This window comes from Balearica regulorum, chromosome 2, assembly GCF_011004875.1.
Source record: "Balearica regulorum gibbericeps isolate bBalReg1 chromosome 2, bBalReg1.pri, whole genome shotgun sequence".
NCBI classification, from domain to species: Eukaryota; Metazoa; Chordata; class Aves; order Gruiformes; family Gruidae; genus Balearica; species Balearica regulorum.
In genome coordinates, this window is record NC_046185.1 from 136,520,098 (window position 1) to 136,537,886 (window position 17,789).

The window sequence follows — 17,789 nt, forward strand, 5'->3', positions numbered from 1 at the left end:
CTCTGGTACGACCAGTTCTGACCAAAACTTACCGTGTCTTTGCCTGAATTTCCCCATCTGTGGAAATGGGGGTGATGGCAATCCTGAGTATTGCATTTGGGATCTTTTCCTTATAAAGCTATTACAGGATATTTAAGAAAATGACAGAATCTGATTCCAGAAGTGCTACACAATCTACAAATTTATTTTGTGACTCCATAAGTTAGTGTACTTATATTTTCAAAATTTGTAATAGTGACATCAACCTCACAGGAATATTTTGAGGTCAGTTTAATATAATGACTAAGTAATATAATGAAGAGTCATATTGAAAGTCAGTTTCCTTATCAAAATAAATCCTTTAAAGAGACAGGAACAGGATAAAGATTTAACATTTTCTGCATTTAAAAATCTGCAATCTTGGAAGGACAATAATGAAGATTGAATTAAATTAATCATACAGATATCTTCATGAATGTCATTTATCATAGAATCATAGAATGGTTTGGGTTGGAAGGGACCTTAAAGATCATCTAGTTCCAGCCCCCCTGCCATGGGCAGGGACACCCTCCACTAGATCACGTTGCCCAAAGCCTCATCCAACCTGGCCTTGAACACTTCCAGGGATGGGGCATCCACAACCTCTCTGGGCAACCTGTTCCAGTGCCTCACCACTCTAACAGTCAAGAATGTCTTTTTAACATCTAATCTGAATCGACCCTCCTTCAGCTTAAACCCATTACCCCTTGTCCTGTCACTACACTCCCTGATAAACAGTCCCTCACCATCTTTCCTGTAGGCCCCTTCAGGTACTGGAAGGCCACAATTAGATCTCCCCAGAGCCTTCTCCTCTCCAGGCTGAACAATCCCAACTCTCTCAGCCTGTCCTCATAGGAGAGGTGCTCCATCCCTCTGATCAGCTTTGTGGCCCTCCTCTGGACTCTCTCCAACAGCTTGATGTCTCTCCTGTACTGGACCCCCCAGAGCTGGACGCAGTACTCCAGGTGGGGTCTCACAAGAGCAGAGTAGAGGGGCAGGATCACCTCCCTTGACCTGCTGGTCACACCTCTTTTGATGCAGCCCAGGACACGGTTGGCTTTCTGGGCTGCAAGCGCACACTGCTGGCTCATGTTGAGCTTCTCATCAATCAATACCCCCAAGTCCTTCTTCTCGGGGCTGCTTTCAATCCATTCTTTGCCCAGCCTATAGTTGTGCTTGGGATTGCACCAACCCACATGCAGGACCTTGCACTTGGCCTTGTGGAAGTTCATGCGGTTCACACAGGCCCACCTCTCCAGCCTGTCAAGGTCCCTCTGGTTGGCATCCCTTCCCTCCAGCGTGTCGACCACACCACACAGCTTGGTGTTGTTGGCAAACTTGCTGAGTGTGCATTTGATCCCACTGTCCATGTTGACAACAAAGATGTTGAACAGTGTCGGTCCCAGTACCGACCCCTGAGGAATGCCACTCGTCACCGTTCTCCACTTGGACATTGAGCCATTGACCACCACTTATTTACATGAAGTAATGAAAGGAATGTGATTTCAAAGGTAAATTAGGATGTAAATGTTCTACGTGAGTCACCTTTTTCTCATTCTAGTCACTATCAGTTGGCTACAAATAAATTAAAAAATACAGATAAACTAATGACAAATATTAAAGAAACTAGTGAAAAACATAAAACAGTTGTACTCATATGAGGTCAATTCTAATAAATGAAATATGCAAAAAACAGGCACAAGGTATAATCCAAATATACCCCTGCTACAGCCTGCTCTCTGAGAGATCCTGAACTCTACAGAAACCTTACTTTCCTACCTTAGAAGTGTCTCTTTTCTCAGTTTGATGGGAATCTGGAAATGAAACATTCCTCAGTTTCAATTTGGCAGCCCCAGTTTGGCCAAATGGGAGGGAGGGGCGTTACCGTAGGGAACATCTAACAGCCACAAAAAGTGGCTGATGAAGGCAACCTAGTCATTAAAGCAGAGGCCAAATAAAATTCTTCTTTTCCAAGGATTTTTAAATCCCAATTTCCTACTTCCAAGGACTTACCATTGTGTGTAGGTTGTTTGAAAGCAAGGTGCAGGAGAGGAACAACGTTCTTCCTATTGTATACTTAGCAACGCAGTGTCTGAGAAGGGGTCCTCTGGTTGAAGGCTTGAACAGACTCATCATGGGTGTCCAAGACTCTTGTACTTTACAATAACATCCACTGGGTATGTATAAGCAACCCTTTGGATACAGACCAGAAGCTAGGGCTTGCCTTTCCCAGAGAAGAGAGAGTTTCAAGGACAAGCTCATAGAAACACCCTCGACTGCATCGTTCTCCCATTAGCTATGTGGTAGGTAGCTATATCCTTGTCAACTTGCTTGTCATGATTTTTTTTAAATTGAAACTTTTTCAATATTTTAAGCACCTAACACTAGTACTGGATCTAGTTCATACTGTCTTTATGGCCACTACATAGAGTGAAACAGTCATCCCAAAGATGTCTGATTTTGAGTAATCAAGAGACTCTGGAGACTAGATGGCCGATGAATTTAATTATATGTACTTAATATATTACATATAGCTAAGTGGATGAATTAAATGCTAACTGCAAACATTGCTTATTGCTAGTGTATATTAGTGATATTTTGATAAGCCAGCCTTCTCCCCTCACCTTTTTAATATTCCATGGCTTATTTCTTTAGAGTTTGACCATGTTGTATGGTATGAACAATTGTATGGGATCAAGTGAAACCGGGTGAATTATGTGAGGAAATTAGTGAACAAAATATTAATACAGAACTAATAGATTTTGTGCAAGTAACTATATTTCTTTTAGAGAGCCGCTGTTTCATGTCTCTGGAAACAAAAATATTCTGCAGGCTAAAACCCCAGCCTCACATGTTCAAGTGAGAAACTTCGTAAATAACATTTGTGATATTTGCAGTATTGCTTAATACTTCCTTTGGTTTTGTTTGTCATTGAAAAATGTATATAAACAGAACTTTTTTCAGCAAGAGTGTTAAAAAAGTGACTTCCCCTGCTCTTTCCAGCTGTTGTAATGTCACATCCCTACACATGGCCCTTCCTGGACTATGTGCACACCATTATCAAGTTACTGAAAACCCTGAAGTAAGCAGCTGAATCTTGTGTTCACTTGAGACCTGACCCTGCACCATTCAAGTCACCAGAAAACTTGTTGCTGACCTCACAATCAGGGCAGAGCATTCCCTGTACAGAAACAAGAATGATGCAATATTTGCTGCAACTCAAGGTTTGGTACGGTGCATTAATTAAAAGTAACAAAGTTGCACAATAACTTGTTCCCGTAAGTGGCTAACATGGTGTTCTTTGTGTTATATTATAATCAGAGCACTTTGATGGATAAATGATGACAATTAAAGCTGTAAGCTATGTATACTGGATACGAAGGAATCAGGGCCCTTTCTCTTGTCTTTGCTGTCTCCAGTTTTCTGTCAGATCTGTGAGATTAGGGACATCATTACCTAAATTATTATCTAAAAGGAGGTAGTTGATCAGATATTTTAAAGCTTTCTTTAAAATAAGACAAATTTCTGTGAGCTTTCAGGATTTTATGTCATGCGATTAGACACTACTAAGCTGAATGGCACCAAAGGTAAGAGTTGTTTGGACTTTTCTTCTTTGCTCTTTAACTTGTGATAACAAGAATTATGGCTCAGTGATGGAGTCCATCAAGAACAGAAATAGCTCTCAGAGAATGCTCAAAGCATGGACACATCTTGCAATATTATGCAAACTATGTTGCTCATAGTTGAAGGCTTTTTTTAAAACTCTGGCTCCTGGAATCCTGTGACTGCTGCTTTTTTTTTTTTTTTAAATTATTTGCTTTCTTTAAGAAATGTTTCTGACTGCTAAAAACAAGAGCTATAGAAGGTTCAAAATCTAAGCGGCAAACAGGAAGATTTTAATGGGTAATATTCAAAAATATTTTCCCTTTTAAACCATCCTAGTGATTACATGAGGCTTGACTCGTGATTTTTAAACTCTTGGGATTGCTAATGCTGAATGGGAAAAAACTATTCTTGGTCTGTCCTTTTTCCATAAAAACCCTCTGGTTCCAGCATAGGCATGTACAGAGGCAGAGTTTTGCTGGGTTTCCTGGTTTCCTGCTGGTGTTTGACCTGTTCAGGTTGGAATTAAAACAAAGTGGACCACAGAGCCGGCTCTCTGAGGACCCACTGCCCTCGGTAACTCAGCTCACGCAGACCTCAGCCACAGAATGTCGTGTTAACTATCACTCCCAGCAGTTCTGGTCAAAGCAAACAAGAGATGTACTGTGGGCTTCGCGATTTTCTCTTTCTACAGAGGAAGCAAGTGTAAAAATACTGAGTTTGAAACTCGGATACAAACCACAAGGTAAAGGAAAAATAAGATATCTTACATACTGGAGAAGCACTTCCACATTAATATCAGGGCCAATGGAAAACTTGGCTTGGTTCTTTGTCATTTTTGCCCCACCTATGGAAAACAGCAGAAAAATGTGGAAACATTGAGTAAGAATGAACTGCTGAGTGTCCTTGTGTTTATGGTTTGGCAAAGAAAAGTGATACAAAATGAATCCTTCCCCCCCCACCATCCCTTGCTATATTTTTAATGCTTCCTCCTTTATTCTTTTTTCCCAGTTTTTTGTCTGTCTGTCTCTCTCACGCATTTATTTATCTTTGCAAAAAATCCTCTCCTGTCTTGAGTTAGGTTTGTTTTGTGTGGAGGTACATAATGGCATATTTCATATCCATGAATATGTTATTTTATTTCAATAAATGAGAACCAGACAGAGCTGCCTAAAGGTGACTACTTTCTTTACTGTTCCTATCAGTCAACAGGCTCTTCTAGTATTCAAAACACACAGTAGTCTGCTCACACATTGTTAATTTTTTCTTTATTTATTTCATATGTATCTGCCTAGTGTCCTCTAATGATTCATTTTCTATTTCCATTCCAGTACCATAGCACTGTCCTTTTCCCAGTTTCTAATCCTTCTCCTGCTTCTTTACTATTAATTCCTTCTAGTTACTTGTTGTCCCTTTAGCTGTCACTGTCTCTGTCTCAGGATGTACTACAACAGTTTTTACGCACTATCTTCTAACCTGCTGATTTTAGTGTGGCAGACACAGGCAGCCCAGCAGTAATAATGTTTGATTAAAAAGAGATTAAAGGAATAAAAAAAATTACGGAACATTTTAAACGCTATGGAATTTGTGATGTTTCTGCTACTTACATTTTTCCACAAACCTTGAAAGTAAGTACTTATCAGCACATAAATGACAATTACAGAAATGTTTGCTAGGAAAGAAAAATACTATAAGACAATTGAATTAGATTTTTTAGATCAAAAAATAGCCTATTAACTTACTGAGTGTGATGATATCTTTTGCTGGTGTCTTTCTGCACTGGGGTCATGAGTCTGTTATTGGAAGATAATGGCATTACTCCTTTGCTTCAAGTAGCAGCATTTGTGATTTCAGTTCCAGCAGCCCCTTACCTTTTCTCCACTCATGACTCATGGCTGACTCATTACCTATAATCATTCTGAAAGCTCAGATTTTATTTTTGCTCTTCTTTTAATCACAGTGCCAAAAAAAAAAAAAAAAAAAAAGCTTTGAGGGAGGGTAAGGTATTATGCACTGCAGCAGTGTAGGTATGTACCAACATGCTTAGTTTTGGAAAACCTCAATTGTTTCCAGTTTCCTATCCGTCACCACAAACTGGATTTCACAGTGATGTCTAACAGAGGAAAGCCTGATGATCAAGCATCAGTGGGAGAAATGAAAGGAAAGTTTCTGAAATTCTGACAGCAAAGTTTGCCACTGAAGGTCAGATCACCGTTAGTTTTATTTTATGTATGACTTATTTTCCCTGAAATTCAACTGTAAAAGAGGAGTAATGTATTCATGCCCTCATGGTCGGTAGTGAGATATACTTGAATATATTTTTTTCTTTGCCAGCAATATTCTTATTATTCATGGGAAAATCTAATAGTGCGTCATCCCTATGGTTAATTATGCCTGATAATTGGACTGTAGTATGTGTGTAAGTGGCTTTATTAATGAAGAACAATGAACAACAGTTTGTGCTACAGAAACAGAATTATTGATCAGTATTTTCCTCTTTGCACCTCTTTATCTAAGCCCATAATATTTTCCCTGTGGAATCAACCAGCTCTTAAGATGTTCCATGAAAAGTAACTCATCTCTGAGTGTGGCTGAGAGACATCTGAGCATTAGCAGAGGTGGGCATTGTACCATATCAAGCAGCCTAAGCAAGGTGAGATGATCAGTCTCCCTTCCCCAGCATTTCCAGGTGGGGAAGCAGAGATGGACTTGGACAGCAAAAGTTGCAGAGTGAGAGAGGAGCACAGGTTATAGCAGACCCTGTTGGGGCAGCGGGGCGGTGGGTATGCCCCGCAGGGGCAGGAGATTGGCAGTTACAAGCCTGTTGGGCACAGAAGTGAATAGTACAAAGTCCTTCTCATTCAAAATAGAAAGTTAGTAAGAACTGATATGACAGAGAAGATGGTCCACAAACGGTGCCTGTGGCCTATTTGTGGGTGGTGGTGTTTGTTGTTATTATTATTCTTTCTTTGGGTTTCTCCTGCTCAGGAAGTTCTCCATCACACTACGCCTTGGGTAAGTGCAAGGCGCGTGGGTCTTCTAATGCAGAGCAGGGATTTTTCTACCAAACGTTAATGAAGATGAAATGGTATGCTGGTGAGTGAGCATTTGACACATATTTGCAATACACATCTTTATGGTCCTGTGAAATAAAAGATAATGAAAACAGGCAAGGTGTAGCACTGGACATTGAAGCTGGTATAAATAAATTCACTAAAGTGCATAATTTAGTACATTTTCTACTGTAATTTTCTCATTTAAGAGGATGAGTACACAGTGTTGTATACAATGCTTGTGAATCACCAGCAGAAACCACTTCTGGTTAGTGGATGCAGAGGTCCAGTATTTAAAAAAAAAAATTGAGTTTTCATAACAAACAAAGGTTTAGATAATATTTCCTCCAGATGATAGTATTTCACCAACAATATAGTTGTATGCAGTGTAACACAGAGTAGTAGCTATCAAGTTAATTTTTATCAGTATGTTGAAGAAATTATCAGAGATGTCTTGCAGTCAGATTTTAGTGGGAAACAGCAGTAATGACCAGTATTACTGTTAATAAAAGTTAGAAAATATTGATCATTGTATTATTAATATTAGTAAAAGTAACTCAACATTTCAACTTCATTTGCACAGTCTGAGCTCAGTCAAATTTGTCAAAAATGTGCACTGGGATGTTTTTGTTTTTTCTGGAAGATTTTCTGGAACTTATGGAAAATGTAGCTATGTAGTCTAAATATATTCTGTGGAAAATACTCAACTGTAAGGCCTATTTTCCTGTTAAGGAGATCTCAGAGCAGCGGAATTAATAGTGCCTGAGTCCTTGAGCTTGTCCAGTTAGAAGATATGCATTCAGTTTCTATGATGTGGAGATTTATGTTTGAATTATCTCAGAATAGGATATGTAAATATACTTTTGTGCTTTCCAGAAGGCGTAGTCATATTTCTCAACCACTCCGTAGTATTTCTGGGTAACTGCAGTCAGAACTTCTATGTTTTTACTGACTACATATGCAGCAGGTGCTAAGGTTAAAAAGGTGCAAAATAATAACACTGATGGCTTTGTTCTTACATTTCGTTCCTCTGGGCAACAGCTTCTGATTAGGGAGAAGTGAGATAAAATTATGTAGCAATATATTTTTCTTTCGTGGTTTCTGCATCTTATTTGCTTGTCTGCAGAAAATATGTTAATTTTTTCAACATTGGAAGTCCTACCAACCTTTTCCTTTCCAGCTTTTCATAGCTGTGGTCATTGCTCACTTCATATTTTATTTTCTTTATCCCTATAGCAAGTATGGAATTATAGGCTAGATAAAATCCTGTACTCTAGATGTTTGAGAAAATCTGATTAATAAAATCCCATTAATCATTTTGCTGTGCTATGGTAATTGCTATTGGAGGCCACTGCTTTTGACTTTTTCTCACTGGTTTCTACGAAACGTCTCCGTGCCTTTCTTACACCTTCTACAGGGAAACTACAAAAGTGGGGAAAGCCAGCTAGGCTGAGGACCCTAGCACCATCTCCTGTGTATGGATTACCCACGCAAGATGTTTTTAAGTGTCAAGAAGAGTGATGCTGTGCAGTTTCAATCTGCTTTCTGGCTGCCCATTTTACAAAATCTCTGGAGGTAGTCACCCAAGTAAAATACTTAGGCACCATATGTGAGGACCTGGGGTCTACTTTTCTCTAATGTGCTGATTCCAAGATGAAGAGAGTCTCACAGATAAGATTCCTGCTGTCAGTAACACATCAGAGAATATTAGTGAGAGATGAAAGAATAACCCCTCCTTTAACAAGAAACAGCAGCTAAAAAGCAAATGAAGGCCTTCTCTGTATTCCCTAAGAGCTAATTCTAGATTATATGTGCTCAGGTGCTGTCATTTCTGGAGGGAAGAAATCCTGCGACCTGTAGTGTGTGCTTTCATACTTAGTGATGTCCAGCATGAGCTAATGCTTATACTTTTTGGAAGTTCCCATCACTAGTCTTGAAAAAGAAAAAAAAAAAGTAGTCAGATGAGACAGAAACAGAAGCTTGGTCCTGTTCCTACAGTGTTTTACTAAGAAGAGCCTGATCCTTGCTTGCAATAAATTGGGTAGCTGTGCTGACCTTTGTGTTTGGTTGTTTTTTCTTTTTGCCTCATTGAATTTCCTCACATCCTAAGCTCATTAAACTCTGGCTTAGCCAAATTCCTCGTAAGAAATGGTTTTAAAGGTAAGTGCAGTAGCCTATTGTAAGTTCTGTAGCTTAGGGCAGAAATTTTTTACAAAAATATTTGCATTAAAATACAAAGGTTCTCTAGATTGGAAGCCACAGACTTTTCATTCGCAGAACCATTCAAGTGTGTGTCTTTGAATTAATGCACAGTTCCAGGATTCTAGACAGAGCAAGACGACTTCCTACATGAGCAATAAGGCTCTAGGCTGGACAGGTCATTTGCAACAATTATTCAACTACTCTTTCTCTTTGGTCCTTCAGCTAGTTGCCTGTAAATAGACTAACAACCTTTTGGACATATTTGCGACTGAAAATAACTCCAAACTGGAACAAGGTTCACAAGCAGATCATAAGGAGCCATGAACGTGGGAGCTGTTTGCATTGGATGCTGACACCTTGTGGTGCAATTTAGTGTGGGGATGGATCCAGATGCAGTTTTTGCAAAACTTGCACCAGTGAAAATGCTCCACTACTTGATCAAAATGACATTCAACATGTGCTTACGGAGATTTATAGAAAAAGTCACTAGGTTTTCTAAAGGTAGAAAGCTTCCTTTTCCCTGGTGTGCTCCCAAGAATTAGGGGCTACAAACTGGAGGTTTTTGTTTGGGGTTTTTTGCGTTTTGTTGGGGGCTTTTGGGGATGTTGTTTGTTTGTTTGTTTGGGTTTGTTAGGGGTTGGGGTTTTTTGTTTGGTTGGTTTTGGGGTTTTTTTTAAGCAGGTTGTTTTCCAAGGCAGTAGAGCTGGTAGAGTCATCTGAACATCATGGAGTAGAGCTGACACAGTAGCTATGTAGGGTTTTGCTACTCTGTTCCAAGCAGTATAAAAAAGAGATACTGAGCAATCAAAGATTCCAATATTCACACAGAAAATATGCTTTTTCCCAAAGATTTAGGGGTTAGACAAAAAGAACAAAGTATCTGCTTGGTCAGTAAAAAAGCTGAAAAATTTCTGTAGCATGGGCAAATAGCTCTGCAATCATTTTACTCGTAAGCTTTGCTTAACCATTTCAAGCAGCGCTGTCACGTTTGGACAGGTCATTCCAAAAGCAGCAGTAAAGTTTCATAGCAGACATCTCCAGATGCGATCCAAAACAACAGAAAAAATGAGCATTTGTAAAACACAGCACAGTAATCTGCAAAGTGTGCTGAAGAAAAGATAGGCCATTTTTTGTAGTTGAATCAGGAGAGAGCGCAAAGGTGACGGAAAAGTGCTTATTAGCCCAGACACTCAGTAGGTTCTTACTTTCATATTCAGTGAAAATATTAGATATTTTTGATCTAATAGTAAGGGCTTTAAGAGTGAAAAGACGTGCACTGTTTGGCTGGCAGCTGCTCACTTCAATGTCTAGCTTAATGAATTGTGCTGTCCTGCTGGGATTTGAAGCAGTCCAGTGAGTAAGGCTTCCCTGCTGCCTTTCTCTTTGACTGCATTACACAACCAGCTCTCTTTTATATTTTGATAGTGACATCTATTGGAGCTTTGAAGAATAATCTTTAAAAAAAAATCCCAAATGTATATTAGTAAAAGAAAAATTGTTTGACAACTAAAAATTTCAGTTAAAACAAAAGCAAATACATACCTGTCATGAAAGCATATACAAGAATGACAATACTGATGCAAAAAAAGAAAAATGTAGCAAGAATTCAAATCAGATTCAAGGAAAAAAATATACCTTTCTCTCTTTTGATGAATGGTGAGCTCAGAAACTCACCCAGATGTCTGAAGTTTGTTTAGAAGAAACCCATCAACCAAAGCTGCAACCTTAAAGTGAAACAAATACAGGATTTGATTGAATCCCGTATAGATTTACACAAGACTTTGACAAGTATTGACAAGCCCAAATCTAACGGAGTAGGTACGGTGTAGGTTAGCCAGTCAGTAACACTTGGCAAGCCTTCCTCGTAAGCAACTGAAGCTTGTGCTATCAAAGGGACACAGACATCCAGATTATTTAGAATGAAATTAGCTCCATTTTTTCTAAGCAAGAACATCTTCACATGTCTGGGTTATATTGTGAATATGGCTTGTGTCTGTTTAGAGCTTACGACAAGGGTCCTAGACATGTCCAGAGATGTAAGACTGATACACAATGAATAAGTATAGCCAATGGATTTACATTACAATAGATTAGACAACGCGTTTGCGGTTTTTTTAAATGTGTCTGTATCATGAGAAGACACTAGCATTCAGTCCCTGGTGTCAGCAGTAGGCAGTACTGAGTAACACCTCCTCACAAAATCTCCAGGAGAAACTAGGAGATCCGAAATGTGCAAGGAGAGCATGCCGTGGCAAGCACAGTCCCCAGGACAGCCCCTTTCCCTTCTGCTCCTCATTCCTCTGAGGACTCCCAGGGTCCCTTCATGCATACCAGAAAAATGTGCCTTATTTTCCTCAACCCATGTCTCCATAACATCTGGCCCATGATGAATATTCTCATATGAAAGTTTCATGTTTATTTGCTAGAGGTTGTGACTTTGGGGTCTTTTTCCTGGCTTCTGCTTTTCTACAGGGATATAATAAAGAATTCCCCAATATTTCAGATGATGAAAGCAGTAGGAGATTTTTTTTGTTGCCTCAGATTATAGATTTTTGTAGGGTATTATTTTGGTTTGGGGGTTTTCACATATGATTTGATTTCAGTTAATTCTGATTTTTAAAGGAAAATTATTTTCTCAAACAACCAAAGGTTTTAATTACATTTCAGTTATTATATTCACTAATCTTGATATTGTTTCACATATCAAGATCTGGTTTTGCTTTTATTTATTCTGGTGTATCTTCACCAGTAGCAAAATAGCTTATACTCTATTGACTCCATTATGATAATAAAAACACAACTCAGAGAACGAGTCAGACAGGGATCTTACTATGAAATGAAGAGGTGAAGTATCATCTTAGAATGGCAAACATAATTGACTCAAACAATCTGAGTGCAAAAGTACTTCATAAAGCCTTGACTATTTTCTGAACTGCATGTTTTGCAAACCTCTATGCATAAACCCCTTCATACACCATATAAAACAATTGATAATGTCTTCAGTTATTGTTCTCATATAAATAATATATCCGTTTCTCCTGCTGCTGGGTGAGAAATGTTCAATTTTTACAGCTGGCGTTATGTTCTCCATTCTTATTCAGCATTTACAGAGCCTGAGGGAGAAATAAAATGTTAATGATGTTGTAAAGGCACTTTTTATAATGAAAATATATCCAAATTAATCTCACCTTTCATTTATTTAATAGGAATTCTATCATATTATTTGGTGCTTTAAGAGTGTCTGTAAAAGGATAAAATAGGAAAGAATCAAGTAGTTTAGACAATGTATTGTGACTTTTCTGCACAAATATTGCTACATAAGAGTACCCCTGGTTTGGTACTGTATCCATTTGGCTTGTATAAGCAGTTTCAGTGACATCAGTTCAAGTAAGCAAACACTGTAGAGTCATTTTTTTCCATCTAACTGTGCTTTTGAGATCATTGATCACTCAAATGAATATAAGGAGAGACTACTAGAAGCAGCAAATGAAAGCTGCTTTCTCTAGGCTTGAAGATAGATATTAAGGGAGAGATTTGTTTCATTGAAATGAGTAAAACTCATTAAAATCTGTGCTGGGTACTTAGCAAATAAGATCACAAGAAACAGAGGGCAGGGACACTGCAAAGGTCTTTTGATATAGGTACCTGGTTCTGGTGTGGCCAGGAACTCCTAACATGCCTGACCATCCTCAAACAGACTCTGAAAAGGTTTTAGTCCTCTCTGTAATGCTCTTCTATCATACAATTGTGTGCATTAAGCTCAGAAAGGCTCCAGCCTGCATTTGCACGATGCTGTGCTAATAATCTTCTTGGAACATTGTGTCCTGAGAGCAGAGGACAGAGGCTTCCTGCCTGAGCCTGTCCTGTTTTATTAAAATCCACCTTCATCCCAGCTGTGACAGACTGCAACTCTGTGCAGAGCCACCTGCATGCCTGCTACGTCGCTTTCCCCAGCATTCGGGGGAGAGAGTCTTGGATCCAGCACATCACCAGATCCATGTTGATGCAAGGTAGTAGAAAGGCACTGCATTGAAGCAATGATCCCTCCCAATGACACCTGAAGAGGTCGTACAACCAGAGCTGCAAAGGTGAAAGAGTTATTTGTAGACTGCAGGAGGAACAGAAATACACAGAAAAAGTTCTGAGCCTAACTATATGAATAGTCATGTTAAAAATATACTAGGAGTAAATCTAAAAGGACTGGAAAAAAGAACTCATCAGCAAAGAAAACTTTATCAAGGAAGTCAGACACTAGTAAGGATCAACTGAGAGCTGCAAAATGTTGAGCTCGGAAGTTGTAAAAGGAATGGAAAAATAAATTCAAAATGTATGTCTACAAATCCAAATGGATGCCTTGTTTCAGTTTTAAATTAAGAGGAAGATACCGAACATGAAAGCAAAATGAAGACAGTCCATGAGTTTGAATATATAAAACCGGAAATAACTATTGGAAACAAAACTAAGCAAGCTTAATGAGTTCAACTTTGGGCACCCATTATTCACTGTTCCAAAATAATGAAGGACTGAAGATGCTTTCATCACTGGAGAACAACAGATACTACACTTCTATTAGATAAAAGGAGAAAATTATTGAAGTAATTTGATGCTCATTAGTCTGACCTCAATAGAATTCACAACTGTTTAAAAAAAATAAAGAAAAAAATGAAAATGTGCAGATAAATAAGAAACAATAAAATGCAGCATGAGTTACCCAAAGCAAGGTCATGCCAGAATAAATTTCTGCTGCCATTTCTATGTGGGGTAACTGATTTTTTTAGACAGGAACAGTATCATACGTCATCTATCAATACTTTAACAAATAATTTTATATGATGCTGCATAGGAAACTATTAGCAAAGCTGGGAGAGATTATAATTGCAGGAATTGTAAGGCTTGTAAGGAAACAGACAAAATGTATCACTAAATACACTAGGTCTTTTCAGCCTCAAGAAAAGCCTGCTGAAAGGGAATATGATTGTGGTCTATAAAAGCACAAGTAGAAAGGGCATCAGTAGGGATGCTTATTAACTTTCTTTAATATTGGAAAATCTAGGTAACATCAAATGAAGTTATAGGCTGTTAGGTTCAAAAGAAAATCGAGTACCTGCCACATAATAAAGCTGTGAAGTTTACAGTTATAGAATGTTATAAAAAGTGTTTATGGAGTTCAAAAATACTTAGGTGGATTTATGAAATTAGAAAAAAAAAATCTATCATGGGCTATTCAAAACAACAAAAATAATGTACTTTCCCTAAACATCTAGGTAGAAGGGAAATTTTGGTCTCACCCGGTTCACCTGTTTAATTTTCTTAGGAGGAGCTGATAAAAAAACCCCAACAACTCCAAACCAAAACAAACAACCCTGGTATTTAATACTAGACCTCTTAAAGACTCAGTCTTGGGGCTATTATTATTTAACTTTTCTCTGATTACTTTGGCACAGAATGTTTGAGTGCAGAAATGAAAATTAGCTGATAAAGCTGAAATACGTCAGGACAGACAGATCTGGATATAATATAATCTTAAAGGAACAGAATAACAGAAATTTAATGAACTTTAGTAATATGAATGACAACGTCGTTCACTGAAAGGCTAATGACAAAAAGCTGCTCTTAACTCAAAACACAAGTGACCAAGAGTGATTGAGAAGGAAGAGCTGGGTTTGCTAGTCAGTTCTAAGGGTCTCTAAAGGGCTGGGATTGAGAAAGGAGGAGGTACTCAGTGAGAAATCCTTGTTAAGATAGAAAAGCCCTAATGCTATTTTTACAAGATGCTGATGAGATCCTGTCCATAATACCATAATATTAGATACATTTCCAGCCACCTATATGCAGAAGAAGGCAACAAGGCTATTTAGAGACTGCAAAAGGACTCATCATTCTAAGAAATAAAACAAAAGCTGAGACAGTATGATTGCTTTTCCCAGGCTGTCTGTAGCTTGCATAGTAGCTGGAATTAACAGGGAATTCCTCTTGTTCAGATTGAGAAAACAAATGCTGCTTTCAGACCTATGTAGCCAGCTGTCTGCACTATCGGGATGGAAGAAGAGGGGAAAGCCCTGCCACGTGCCAGCAGGTAATCAGAAAACAACTGGGATGAACAGCAGAACCTGTGAGAATAAAGAGGCAGTTTGCACATAACCTTTAAGTCCTCAGGGACTCAATGTCAAAAAAAGAGGAGTTGGTAAACTAATTGGCAAAGAAGCTTTAAAATACGATGGATAGAGTAATCATCAATAAATTTAGAATAAAAATTTGAAAGTAGGTGTTTTGGAATTGCTTGCTAATATGACTGGTTGCCTGCGGTATCAGAGTTCCTTGTCCTTCCTGTCCTAAGCAGAGTAACGTGCATTTTTACAATATAATGCAAGATAAAGAAATTAAATAGGTACTTCCTTTCTTACCATCTCTTGCAAACAGAAATGCAGAATTATTCAACTGAGTAAAAACTCACTCAGATTGGGTGTCATTAAGTGCAGAAACCTTGAAGGACTTATTCCATATTGGAAGCAAACCAAACTGAGAGACCACAGTGAACTTTCGGTCCAATTGGGTGGGTGGGTGGCTGGGGGGGGAGTACTAGCGGAAACACTGAAGATAAAAGTAGTGGGAAATTAAGATGTCAGATTTTGAGTCTCTTCCAACTCCTATAGTAGTTGCTATTAAGAAGTAACCATTCTGGTTAAGAAGTAACGAGAAGAACTGGCTGAATGGCAGGGCTCAGACGGTTGTGATAAGCCATGCAGAGTCTCGTTGGAGGCCTGTAGTTAGCCATGTGCCTCAGGGATCACTACTGGGTCCAGTCCTACTCAACATATTCATCAATGACCTGGACGAGGGGACGGAGCGTACCCTCAGCAAGTTTGGTGGTGATACTAAACTGGGAGGAATGGCCGACACACCATAAAGCTGCGCTGCCATTCAGCGAGACCTGGACAGACAAGACAATTGGGCAGAGAGGAACCAAATGGAATCCAACAAAGACAAGTGTAGGGTCCTGCACCTGGGGAGGAATAACCCCAAGCATCAATACAGGTTAGGGACTGACCTGCTGGGAAGCAGCACTGCAGAGAAGGACCTGGGAGTCCCGGTGGACAACAAGCTCTCCATGAGCCAGCAGTGTGCCCTCATGGCCAAGAAGGCCAGTGCTACCTGGGGTGCATTCAGAAGACCGTGGCCAGTAGGTTGAGGGAGATTCTCCTCCCCCTCTACTCTGCCCTGGTGAGACTACATCTGGAGTGCTGTGTCCAGTTCTGGGCTCCCCAGTTCAAGACAGACAGGGAACTACTGGAGAGAGTCCAGTGGAGGGCTACAAGGATGATTAGGGGACTGGAGCATCTCTCGTATGAGGAAAGGGCTGAGAGAGCTGGGTCTGTTTAGCCTGGAGAAGACTGAGAGAGGATCTCATCAATGCTTATAAATATCTAAAGGGTGGACGTCGAGAGGATGGCGTCAGACTCTTTTCAGTGGTGCCCAGTGACAGGACAAGGGGCAACAGGCACAAACTGAAACAGAGGAAGTTCCATCTGAACATGAGGAAAAACTTCTTCACTTTGAGGGTGACAGAGCACTGGGACAGGCTGCCCAGAGAGCTTGCGGAGTCTCCTTCTCTGGAGATTTCAAAACCTGCCTGGACGTGATCCTGTGCAACCTGCTCTGGGTGATCCTTCTCTAGCAGAGGGGTTGGACTAGATGATCTCCAGAGCTCCCTTCCAACCCCTGCCATTCTGTGATTCTGTGATTTGCATATATTTATTATATCTAAGGAATGACACAGATTTACATAGGAAATAGTATTGCTAAATTAGACTTTATAATGCTGTCACTTGTATACATTCATATACAAGTTTAGATCTTGATATTTAACAGCAAATGTGATCAAGGTAAAATCTTTTGCAGATGTAGTTTGGTGCTTGCAGCAATGAGATACTACTGAAGGATGATACACTCACATTTACTGAGTGCAAGTGATTCTGTCATCCTGACACCTAGCATGCTTTTCATTCACAATGGGTTTGCTCTCCGGTAAGTTTATATTTAAATGAGGCTTTATCTTGACTGCTCGGGATTTGTGATATTGTAACAGATTGTATTCAACTTCCATCACAGACCGTGGGCTTTATTTGTATGGTGTAATGTTTCCAGATACAGTGTACTTATATATATATATCTCCTCTGACTTGATTGATATTGATACATTTACTGTAATGCATTCTTTTTACAAACATATCAAACTGTGTTTTCTAAACTGAAATCAGAGGGCTTGCTTACCCATATGAGTCACTGTTTTTCTTTTCTTTTCTTTTCTTTTCTTTTTTTTTTTAATTTCTGCAGTGTAGGCTAGATGAATTATTTGGTTTGCTGGGAATCTCTAAATAGTACTTCATTATATCCTGTAACTCTTCTTTTTGGTTAAATATTTTAGGATAACATTATTTATAAACATTAGAGTTCTTGTCATTTGTTTAGGAAAGACACCAACCAAAATGTTTCATTAAAGAAGACATTTATTTTAATTCTTATTAACTGAGGTAAAGCTTTGCTAGCATTTTCTTTCCCTCCTCTCTATTTATATTGCTCTAAGATGTGTGGGTCCTTTGCAATTCATTCACTACTTCATACTGTTAAGAAACTGAATGCCGTATTCTCATTCTTGTCACTGCATTTCATTTTATTTACTACTTTCATCTCCTTCAAGATGTTGCTTGGTGCTGTGTTAATGCATTGGTTTATTGCTATTACAGTATTTCACAGCTCTGCTTTGTTGCTAAGCTCCTAGATAAATGAATCATACGACCTTGACAGTTTCTCTCTGTTAACACTGCTGCTGTTTTTCCTTGAAATTTTGTTCTTCGAATTGTAACAAACAGTAAGTCTAACTAAGGCTCTACAGCTGGACACTTGTAGTTAATT